Genomic DNA, 12,514 nt, shown 5'->3' on the forward strand with positions numbered 1-12,514 from the left:
CATTCGTCAATTTTCGAACCCGAAAATCGACCCTTTAAAATGTTCGATGAAATTCGGACATTCAGTTATTATTAAAGACGGTTAATTTGTTGAATATTTATGATCATTATGTTGTTTATGATTATCATGATGTTTTATTAATATTGTTATCTCACATATTAAATTTGAGTCAATATCAATATGGTTCATTTATGTTTTGATTAGGTTTCATTTGTTATTCTTTCACTAAATATGATTAATTTCATATTTTTTATGACATTCAATTATATTTATTTATTTTGACCAATTTCATTACTTTCTCCCATGATTTTCGCCTTTTGACTTGGTTTTGAAGATCATTAATTTACATAGACTATATTCAAATGTATAGCATCTTTATCTTTCATCAATTATCGATCAAACCATTTAATTTCATTATTAACTTTTGCTTAAGACTTGCCACTTGATTAGCCATCAATTTAATTCGTTTTGACCTTGTTTTTAACGATTCTTGGCCTATATATACTAGCCTCTACTTCTACAAATCTTGCACCACAACTCATTTCTCACTCAAAGCCTCTCTTTCTCTCTCTCTCTCTCTCAATTGTGTTCTTGCTTCCAATTTGTGCTAAAGAGCAAGTTTGACCAGGAAAGTCAAAACGTTCAAGTTCTTCTTTCTATTTATTTTTTTCCATCATCGGGTAAGTTATTATTTTCTCTACAACACATCTTGTGTTCATCACCATATTGTCACTTTTTGTTGATAGTCATGGTTGTGTTTCACTACCACTTTTTCGGCTCATCTAACATTCGGTTATAAAAGTTTTATGTTAATGAAAAAAAAAAGAAACTAATTTTTACAAAACTAATAAAACCAGATAAAACATTTCCAACATGTCACTTCATGTTATCATTTCAAATATGTTTGACATAAACCCGACTCAAAACTGGGTTCATGTCCGACCAAAAATGAACCACTCGTTTAACTTGTTTTCTTAAATAATTTTTTGTTCGGAAACGAAACGAACGCATAAAAATTAACTAATAAATACTGTAACATATATTTTTCCTAAAACTAAATAATTTGACTATAAATCAAGTAATTAGCCTTTTTCTCGTAACTTATAAAAGTGGAATAGAATATATTGTTAACAAACTTTTCGTTTAATATTTATAAACCGAACATGTCGACCACCTTTTTCTTATTTTTTTTTCTCGGCCTTTTTTTTTAACCTAGTTATTTATTTATCTAGGGTCGCTCATTGAACTGGACTCGGTCGGTTCACTCGCTTAAGCCTTTCTCGCTTATTTGCTCGTTTTTGCCTCCCTAACATGTGAGTTTACATATCCCCCTTTTTCATCTTTTAAATTTTAGGGGTGGCATGTATACCCTATTTAAACTACTCATTTTATTTATTTATCTTTTTATAACATAATTCAATATATGTTTATGAGTGATTGTTGCATGCTCTATGATAATGCTCTATGTGCTTAATTGTTTATTTCATGTTTGGTGGTTGGTATCTCATCCTCATCTATCCTCATCTAGTATGATCATATTCTTACCCAAGTACTTTGATTTCGTATCAATAAGAACGGGTGCACATCTATTTAGTTGTTTACATTTTCATTTGAATTGTAATACTCATCATTTACATATGAATTGTGGTTTTTATCTATATATATATATATATATATATATATATATATATATATATATATATATATATATCAACTAAACCTTATGTACTCTCACCAACATTCGTGTTGACAAACTCTATTTTTATACATGCTACAGGTACAAGAAATTTACATTGTTCAAGATCGAAGAAATTAGTTTTACCTTAGGATATTATTTAAAACCCAAGAAGTATGATGTCTTGATTAGATTATTATAATTGTGTACTCGTTTTGATATTAAAGAATTAAATAATTATTGTCGCTTTAATTAGTGTCTTTTGAGCTACTGTCCAATCAATACGTTACGCCCCGGCATGTTCTGCCGCCTTTGGTCGGGGTGTGACATCAAAGAGTGGTGTAAAGAATGAAAGGGGTGGGAGTAGATTCTTATTTATACTAAAAATGAGGAGGTTACTCTTAAGAATATTTTAATGATAAAATTCATTAAGAGAGTGCTTTTGGGGAGGAGGTTTGATCATAATTTGAATGATATAGGAAGATATTTTTCATCTTTTAAAAAAAATAACTTAATGTAAAAATAAATGTGACATAACAAAATAAAAGGGATGCACTTTGGTTATGCATCAATAATGTTATTTATGTGATATTTGAATAAATAAAAATAATAAGTGTTATAATATTTATTTATATACTCCCTCCGTCCCATTTTAAATGTCATGAGACCCAAAACACACAAAGAAATGTTTGATCATATTTTATAAGCTGTAAAATGACAATAATGTCATTTAAGTTATTATGGCTAAAAACCATAATAACATCTAGTATATGTAATATAGTAAGGGCACAATTGGAAATTGAATTTATATGTATAGAAATGAAATTTAAATTGGGACAACCAAATATGGAAAAATGGATATTTAAAATGGGACGGAAGGAGTATATATTAGTAACGATTAATATCATTAAATAACTTTAGCAAAGAAAAACTACTACATACAAAATTTGTAACATATGGGTATATGTATAATTAACCGAATCACATCGAATAATAAAACGGGTCGGTTTAACGAATACAATAAAAATAATAGAAACTGACGAATGTCATATGAAAGATATAAAATACATGAAATGAAACTTGAGAGATATATACATATATTTATAAACAAAACCGAAAATTTAAAATGGGTCGTGTTTTCGGGTTTGAAAATTATCGAATGTTATAGGATTCACAAATTTTAGAAATTTTGTCCTAAAATTAAATTAAAATAAAATAAAGTTTTAAAAGAAAATAGCTTGTACATGGAGTTGTTAAATTTTTTTACATTTTTCATATATACATATTTAAATAAAAGGAATAACGTCGATCTTTAAATGACCCAAAAGATGTCACAAATGGGAAATATGACAAGAACACTTATATATAGGATGTACCAGTGGCGTATCCACCATGCCCTTATCATATTACATTTGTCCCGTTTTTTCAAAATCATTTCAAGTTTCAAATTATTTCACACAACTATCCTTAATATGATTTCCATGCGAGAACTTTGTTAATTACGTGTGCACCCGTAATTACTTCGTTCGCCGCACGGTCCTTGTGGTTTGCCATATTGTGTGGTTTTGCAAGACATCAATAAAAGAGAACTCTTTAATGTACAAAAACTCTATAATTCACAATCACAAATTTGATAAATGAGCTATTGGGGTTCAAAGTAACTAAAATAAATGAATGAAACTTTCGAAGTCAGTAATACCGCTATTAATGTAAACATTGAGGTTCAAGAATAATAAAATCGATGAATAAGACTTTTGATTCTTGAAATAATAACATGGAAATCAGGAAAACTTAGGTTATCAATAACATCATGGATAAAACATTGAACTCATGACCATCACAGTAATTAATTGTAAATAATAGGGTCGAGAATAACACGACAATTAAATGTAGCATTGAGCTAACAAAATATCAATACGTAAATCGAAAATGCATTGGCATAAAATAAATAAATGGAACTTTAAGGGGCATTTACATATATCCCCTTCTTAAGATGTTTAACTACATATTTCCCCAAAACTAAAAAATTAATTACGTATTTCCCCTTCCTAACCAGTATATATTACATATTTATCCATTTTACTATAAATAAAATATTAATTTACTATTTTACCCTTTGATTAATAAAAGAAAGGGAAAATACCATAAAAACCCAACAAACTTTCTGTTTTTGCTCGTTAAAGTCCCTCAACAATTTTTTGCATGTTAAAGTCCCTCAACATGTTAAATTTGAACAAAAATGTGACATAACTTATAAAAACATTTGAGATATAAATAATATTCTTTTTTCTGGTTGATAATTTTGACACAGCTCAAGAACCTATTACAAATCCTCAATTTTGCAATGGAATTGTCTACTCAAGATCACATGGTGTGAGTTTTTTCTTTTGATGATGGAACACATATATTATACAATTACATCACATGTATCATTGTATGAAAATGGAGCATTATGAATCTGAATTATTTACTGTCATTTGCTGCAAGCTAGAACATATTAAAGTATTGGTAATAGTATTAGGAATTTAGAATGGTTCACCAATCATCTTAATTCAAGTTTCGTCAAAAAAAGTAAAATAAAAAATAGAAAGAAAACAAAATGGAGTTAACAGTATAAATTTTTTTTTGATTAATTAGGGATGGATTGGTTTGGAAATAGGCTATGAAGTTTGTGTGGGATGTTGAACTCAATTGCTATTGTAAGGCCCCGTTCCCGGTAGCCCTACTTTCGTGTTGGATTTACTCATAAACACAGTTCTAAATATCAGAGTTAATTAAAACATTCGCGGAATATAAAAGCTTTCGTAAAACATTTCATAGCAAAACACATCTTGTCTTAAAGCATCATCTTGTCTTTCAAAATAAACAAAACATTAAACTTAAACGTCTTGAGTCTTCCGATGCCAGCCTCTTATTCAGTGCCATGTGTCTCCTCAAGCGAACTGCCTCATCCTACTCACCTGCGTGCATACTAAAACTTAGCTACGCTGAGTGAGTTCTAGTTAATCATACATTATACAATACACATAAACTTATATCCTTTCAATCATACTTTCATACTTTCTTTTGTACTAACTTGTTTTCATATCTTATGTTATAAAGAGCATTTCGCCCTACATTCCTCGAGTATTATTAGGGCTCGGTACCCTTTTCGTAACCATACAACCATACAACCATCCTTTCCTTCTTTTATTAACTTTATCACGTTCATACACATAAGCATACGTATCATACTTACCTTATACATAGCGTTACAACCTGACAGTACGTGCAATATCCGAAGATCGTTCACGTACCATCAAGCAATCATTCATACATTCACATTATTCACATAAGGCATACACTTATCTCTTAGGATAAGCGTATTAACAAACATATTGAGTATGCACACAGCCCCGAAAACATAACACATAATGGGGCTAGAAACTCACCTGAATCCATTTACGCTCTCCGTTAATCGTTATTCCCATCTTGAGCTATGCACGGCTAACTGTATAATATTTACATGTATCAATTAACTACCACTACTCATATCATCTTTCTAGTCTTAGCTACTGCCCACAACGAACGGGGGTCCGGGGGCAGCGCCCCTGGCAGCGGGGTCTAGGGGCGGCAGCCCCTAGCAGGGTCCAAGGGGCAGAGCACCTGGCTGGGGTCGAGCTCATTTTCCCTAACGAATTATCACATTTTTATTTCCATTAACTATCTTATCACATTTTTCATTAAAATTTTAAATTATTTTCTAATTCGCTAACTCATTTTCCCTAATGAATTAAGCCTGATTCGCTGTCTAATTCGTTATCTTTCATGATCTAGTTCGTTAACTAGTTCGTTATTCAGGTTCGTTATCGCAACATGGTCTGGTTCGTTACTTGGTTCTTAACAAATTGGTCCTTATAACGAATTGAACCCTATAACGAATGACCCCTCTGTAACGAATTGAACATTCTAATTCGTTATTTCCTTTAACGAATGACTATAATGAATTGGGGCTAATTTGTTATCTTTTCCTTAACGAATCTGGATACGAACTAAGGCTAGTTCGTTAAGATTTCCTTAACGAATCACATGACGAATCACCCCTGGTTCGTTAACCTTCTGTTAACGAATTAGGGTTAGGTCAGAGAATGTCAGAAACATTCTCTGACATTCCCTTACCTCGTACATACTTTCCGGCGTCGTCGCCGGAAAAACGCAGTTTCGCCGAAAAACGAGTTTTGACTCGTTTTTCACCGTTTTTGCCCCGTTCGATCCAGATCTGAGCTAAGGTGATCCTTAAGCTCATCTTAGGCTCGGTTTATACCCGATTCCACCCGGATATCGTGACTTAAACGGTTTAACGGTGTTGGCTCGTCGTTTCGTTACTAGATCTAATGGGTTTAAGCTCATACAATAACATACTATCATTACCTTGGATCGGGATCGGTTTTCTTGGTGATTTCGGCTAGAGAGAGAAACTTGAGAGAGAGAGAGAGATAGAGAGAGAGAGAGAGAGAGCTAGAGCTTAAGTGTGTGTTTTGGTGGTGTATGGAATATGTGTGAAATGAGTAATAAATGGGTAATTAAGGTTTATATAATTATGGATCATGGGCTTAAGCCCATGGTCCTTTCCTCTTTCTTTCATAACCCAAGTCCATAACCCATATCCATTTAACCCAACACTAGCCCGACTCCTAATAACTCGTATTTCATTTATTAACCGAAACTCGGAAAACGGGATGTTACAAGTCTTCCCTCCTTAAAGAGGTTTCGTCCCTGAAACCTAACTATTACATAAACAAATTTGGATAAAATTTGCGCATCTCTTCTTCAATTTCCCATGTAGCATCCGATCCCTTGCGATGCTTCCATATCACTTTCACCAAGGGTATAACTTGTGTCGGAGTTGCTTTTCCTTGTGATCAACTATCTCGATTGGTTGCTCAATGTAGTTCAACTGTTCATCAATCTCAACGTCCATTAACGGCACATGAGATGTGTCATCAGCTAGACATTTCATCAGATGAGAGACATGAAAAGTAGAATGAATTCCTTCCAACTCCTCTGGAAAGTCTAGCTTGTAAGCCACTTCACCTACTCGATCTAAAATATGAAACGGTCTGATGTACCTCGAGCTCAGCTTTCCTCTCTTCCTAAAACGAATAATTCCCTTCCAAGGCGAGACCTTGAGCATCATATTATCACCAACACCAACGTTAAACTCAATCGGTCGTCGCCGCTTATCGGCATACGACTTTTGTCAATCTTGGGCAGCCTTCATCCTTGATTTAATTTAATCAAATTTTGAAGAAGTTTCTTGAACAACTTAAAAACTTCCCATCTCTTTTTGACCAATCTCTCCCCAGCATACCGGAGTTCTACAACGTCTTCCATACAACATCTCGAATGGTGGCATGCCAATACTTGAATGGTAGTTGTTGTTATAAGAGAACTCTGCCAGATGTAGATGATCATCCCAACTCCCTCCAAAGTCTAAAACACAAGCACGTAGCATATCCTCAAGGGTTTGGATCGTCCTTTCAGACTGTCCATCTGTTTGAGGATAATACGCCGTACTGATGTTCAATCTTGTTCCCATAGCTTCATGGAACTTCTTCCAAAACCTCGAAGTAAACCGAGTATCTCTATCAGACACGATCGATAACGGCCCTCCATGCTTAGGTACAACCTCTTTAATGAACAAGCTTGCTAAAGCCTCTAACGAGATAGCCTCTCGTATAGGCAGAAAGTGAGCACTCTTGGTCAAACGGTCCACAATCACCCAGATGGTATCATGATGCTTAGCTGTACGGGGTAGCTTAGTTATGAAATCCATGGTGATGTGTTCCTATTTCCATTCTGGCATCTCCAAAGGTTGCATCTTTCCATAAGGCTTCTGATGCTCTGCCTTGACTTATAAACAAGTTAAGCACCTAGTGACATAATCTACCACGTCATTCTTCATTCCTGGCCACAATAGTCTCTTTTCAAATCTTGGTACATCTTCGTAGTTCCTGGATGAATCGAGTACCTTGACTTATGAGCTTCATCTAGGATTCGACCTCTAAGACCTCCATGGTGTGGGATCCACATACGGTCAAACCTAGTCTTAACACCATGCGTGTTTTCCATCAACTCGCTCTGTTGACCGAAGATTCTTTCTTTCTTTACTAGACCTTCATCTACAAGCACTTCTGACTGCACCTTTATAATTTCTTCAAATAGACTTGAGTTCATAATCAACTGGTATGACTTCACTGTTGCAATGACTTCCTCATTCTTACGGCTTAGCGCATCAGCGACCACGTTAGCTTTACCAGGGTAGTACTTAATATCACAGTCGTAATCCTTTATCAACTCCAACCATCTTCTCTGTCTCATGTTCAATTCTTTCTACTCGAAGAAGTACTTCAAACTCTTATGATCTGTGTAAATGGTACACTTAGTACCATACAGATAATGTCTCCATATCTTGAGAGCATGCACTACTGCTGCTAGCTCTAAATCATGCGTCGGGTAAGTACTCTCATCGACTTTCAACTGTCTAGATGCGTAAGCTATCACCTTTCCTCGTTGCATCAACACGCAACCTAACCCACGATGCGAAGCATCAGTGCAAACAACCAGATCCTCGTCACCATCGGGTAGGGCAAGGATTGGAGCATGCGTGAGTCTTTTCTTTAATTCCTGAAAAGCCTCTTCTTGAAACTTACCCCAACTGAACACTATCGACTTTCGGGTCATACCGGTCAACGGTGCGGCTATCTTGGAGAAACCTTCGATGAATCTCCTATAGTAGCCAGCTAACCCTAGGAAGCTTCGTATATCAGTCGGATTCTCCGGAGCCTTCCAATTCGTTATAGCTTCAATCTTATCTTGGTCCACGGTAATCCCATCAGGATTGATCACGTGACCTAGGATTTCACTTCTATCAACCAAAACGCGCATTTCGAAAACTTAATGTATAACTTTTCTTTCTTCAGCGTCTCCAATACCTCTCTCACATGCTCTGCACGATCAGACTCGCTCTTTGAATAAATCAATATGTCATCGATGAAGACGATAACTGACTTATCCAACATCGGCCAACACACCGAATTCATCATATCCATAACTGCTATAGTAGCATTTGTTAGACCGAATGACATCACGAGGAACTCATAGTGTCCTTCACCTTCAGCTGATGATAGCCTGATTTGAGATCTATTCATGAGAACCAATTTGAACCTTGCAGTTTGATGACCGTCATTTGAGTCAATCAAAAACCTAATTATTCTAAATAGTTAGAGCAAGTAGGGTATCGTATCACAAGGAGTATGTGGTCAATGTATTCGTGTAACATATTTATACTTATGAAGTGACTGGTTTTTAGTGCTGATCACACAAGCAATTTTAGTAAATGTAGAGTAACTAAACAACGAACAAGTAGACGAGTATTAAGCAGTTAACATAGAAAATCACACCCAAGAATTCAAGTAAGCAACCAACAGTTATCTCAAGCAACCTAACAGATTAATTATTAACGATTAACTAAAAACTGATCAATCAGACAAAACCTTAGACATCAACAATTACTTTACACATGACACTGGTTATCAAACAGTCCTTTCCAGTGTGACTCCATTAACTGTCGTAACACATTTTCCATTATGATTTTGAATCATTAATTAATTTGCTAACTCAAAAGTTCAAGGGATGAATTGTAATTAATTCATTCTTTTTCTAAGTCCAGGGACTGTTCTGTCATTTTATTAAACTTTCTAGTTCGTTATTCAGTCTTTAACGAATTGACTTATCTTAGCGAACTGGTCATTTGTAACGAACTGAACCCTCTAACGAACTGGACTTCTGACAAATCCGTCCTTGTACGAACCAGTCCACATAGCGAATCAGTTCAAGTAACGAATTGAACCTTCTAATTCGTTATCTCCTTTAACGAATGGCTATAACGAAATGGGGGGATTTAATTCGTTATCTTTTCCTTAACGAATCAGGACACGAACTAAGGCTAGTTCGTTATCTTTCCTCAGCGAATCTACTTAACGAATCACCCTTAATTCGCTAAATTCTCGTTAGCGAACTAGGGTTAGGTCAGGGAATGTCAGAACATTCCCTGACATACCCTTAACCTCGTATTACTTTTCCGGCGCCGTCATTGCCGGAAAGCCGCCGGAAAAACGCGAACTCACCGGAAAAACGATTTTTAACTCGTTTTTCACCGTTTTTCGCCCCGTTCGATCCAGATCTGAGCTAGGGTGATCACTAAGCTCATCATAGGTTGGGTTTATACCCGATTCCAACAAGATCTCGTGATTTAAACGGTTTAACGGTGTCGGCTCGTTGCTTCGCAACTTTATCTAACGGGTTAAGCTCATACAATACAATATTAAACTATCGTTACCTAGGATCGGTGCTCGGTTTCCTTCTTGATTTCGGCTAGAGATAAGGAAGAACAAGAGAGAAATCTTAGGTGTGTGTTTTGGGTGGTGTATGGAATATGTGTGAATGAAGATTAAATGGATATTAAGGGTTTATATATTTATGGATCATGGGCTTAAGCCCATGGTCTTTCCTTCTTTCTTTCCTAACCCAAGTCCATAACCCATATTCATTTACCCAGCACTGGCCCAACTCGTATTCTATTTATCTAAACCGATAACGACCCACTATGAAATAACGAAATTTAATTTTATTATAATAACCGAAAGTAGGATGTTACAGCTATGCTCGATGCCACTGTTCAGAGTTCTTGTCAATTCCGGTTTTCACATTGTTTTAATTGGAACCTTAAAAGAATTTGATTATTTTTAATTTTTTTAGTCATATTTAATCAAAACAACGTGGCTTTGATGGATTTTGCATATGAGTTAGATGTTTAAAAGCCACATATACACCTTCCCATATATATTACATAAGAAAAAATAACCGATAAGCAAAAAAAATCAGTTTCATATTGTTTTTAATTTTTATGAGTAATGTCAAATTTTTGTTCAAATTTAACATGTTGAGGGACTTTAACGTGCAAAATATTGTTCAGGGACTTTAACAAGCAAAAACAAAAGGTATGTTGGTTTTTTATGGTATTTTCCCTAAAAGAAACAATAAAAAAATAAAAATTACACATAAAATGTTTCCTTATATTCTTAAACACATCTTTCTTCTCCATCTGCACTTTGGCAACTCTGCCGTCACCTATGGCAACTCTGGTAAGACCTCAAATTCCGGCAAGACAACCACACACAGCCCACCACCACTGCTACACACAGTCCACCGCCATATCAGGCGACCACCACCATATTGTTTCAACAGTTTGCTCGATCTCATCTCTGGCGTTGCGACCACCACCACAGTCACGGTTAGCTCGTTTTTCAGATCTAAGTCGACATTGCAGGTGGAGATAAGTGGAGGGCAACGGTGGTTCAAAGGAAAGTGCATGGAGGAGATAGGTGGAATTAGGATTTCATCAGTTGTAATGTGTTTTTATTGTATTGTAAATTGATGGGAATTAAAGTGGTAAAAGTATTATAACTCATTGGAGAAAGGGAATGAGCGGTGGTGGTGGCGGTTTCCGGTGGTGATGAAATGGCCGGAAACTTAACGAAAATACGTAGATTGATGTATTGGTAAGAAGACTCTTGGTGTCTTGATTGAAATAAGTTAATAATAATTTAATATAAGTTTGTTTTTGTAGAAAACTTAATACAATATTATTTATTAGTTCAAAATGTCATTTTAAACATTTTAATTATGGGAAATTTAATATGAAAAAGGGAAATATGTAATTGATTTTTTTGTCGGGGAAATATGTAATTAGTGGTGCTTAAGTGCATTCTCATCCCATTCCCTATAATTATGTGAGGGAAGTTTGCAAATTATAGGGTGAGGTTGTGAGTGATTATGAGTGTAAATTATAGGGTGGAGGGAGAAATATAGTGATTTTTTGTAAATTGAGGGATACATTGTTTCCCCTATTTATTTTTTAATATTCATTGGATTGGTTGTGAGTAGATGAGAGAGAAAACTGTAATGATAAATGTATAAAAAAATATTATTTAATTAAACAGAAGAGAGAAATATAGTGTTTTTTAGTGTAATTATAGAGATAGGGTTAGAGAACGGGTTGAGAATGCTCTAAGTAGGGGAAATGTGTAAACATCCCAAACTTTAATATCGAAATATAAATATAGTTTGAGTTCTTAAAGTCAAAACAACTTAAAACATCAATATGAAACTTCGTTTAATGAATGAAAATTCCCCATAAAAACATTAATTTTGAATAACAACAAGATTAACCAAGTATATACTTAAAACTTCGAAATCAAAGTAAAACATTGGTTTCATATTGATGAGACATCAAGAAAATAATTCGGTTAAACATTGGACGGAAAAAGAACCAAACAAATAATCAAAACAATTCATGTAAAAGTAATATAAATTCAACATGTACCTATACATGTTTGAAATCCCAATTTCCACTAAACGGTTACGTCTATGGGAAATCGGTCATAAAACTCAAGATTGAGATAATAGTAAACAAATTCAGCAATGCAACCATGAATGACGACGAAAATGGCTTGGAAATCACAAATAGCTAAACTCAGTTATAAACTTCACAAATAATCATCGAAATGATTTGATACATAAAATTGCTTTGGTTATATTCAAATAGGAATATATATATATATGTATATATATATAGGGTGTGGTTATACTGAAAAGATCAATATGTCTAAAAAATGTAGGAAGTGATATGAAGCGTTGGATGGAGTGATCTAGTGGTTGACATGGAAAGTTATGTTAATTGTAAGTGTGTTTTATTTTAAAGGCCTAATTATATAGGAGAAAGGGTAAATTAGTCAA

The sequence above is a fragment of the Bidens hawaiensis genome, unplaced genomic scaffold (assembly GCF_021521415.1).
Source record: "Bidens hawaiensis isolate Kalapana, Puna unplaced genomic scaffold, B.hawaiensis_p1.1 tig00051645_1, whole genome shotgun sequence".
NCBI lineage: Eukaryota > Viridiplantae > Streptophyta > Magnoliopsida > Asterales > Asteraceae > Bidens > Bidens hawaiensis.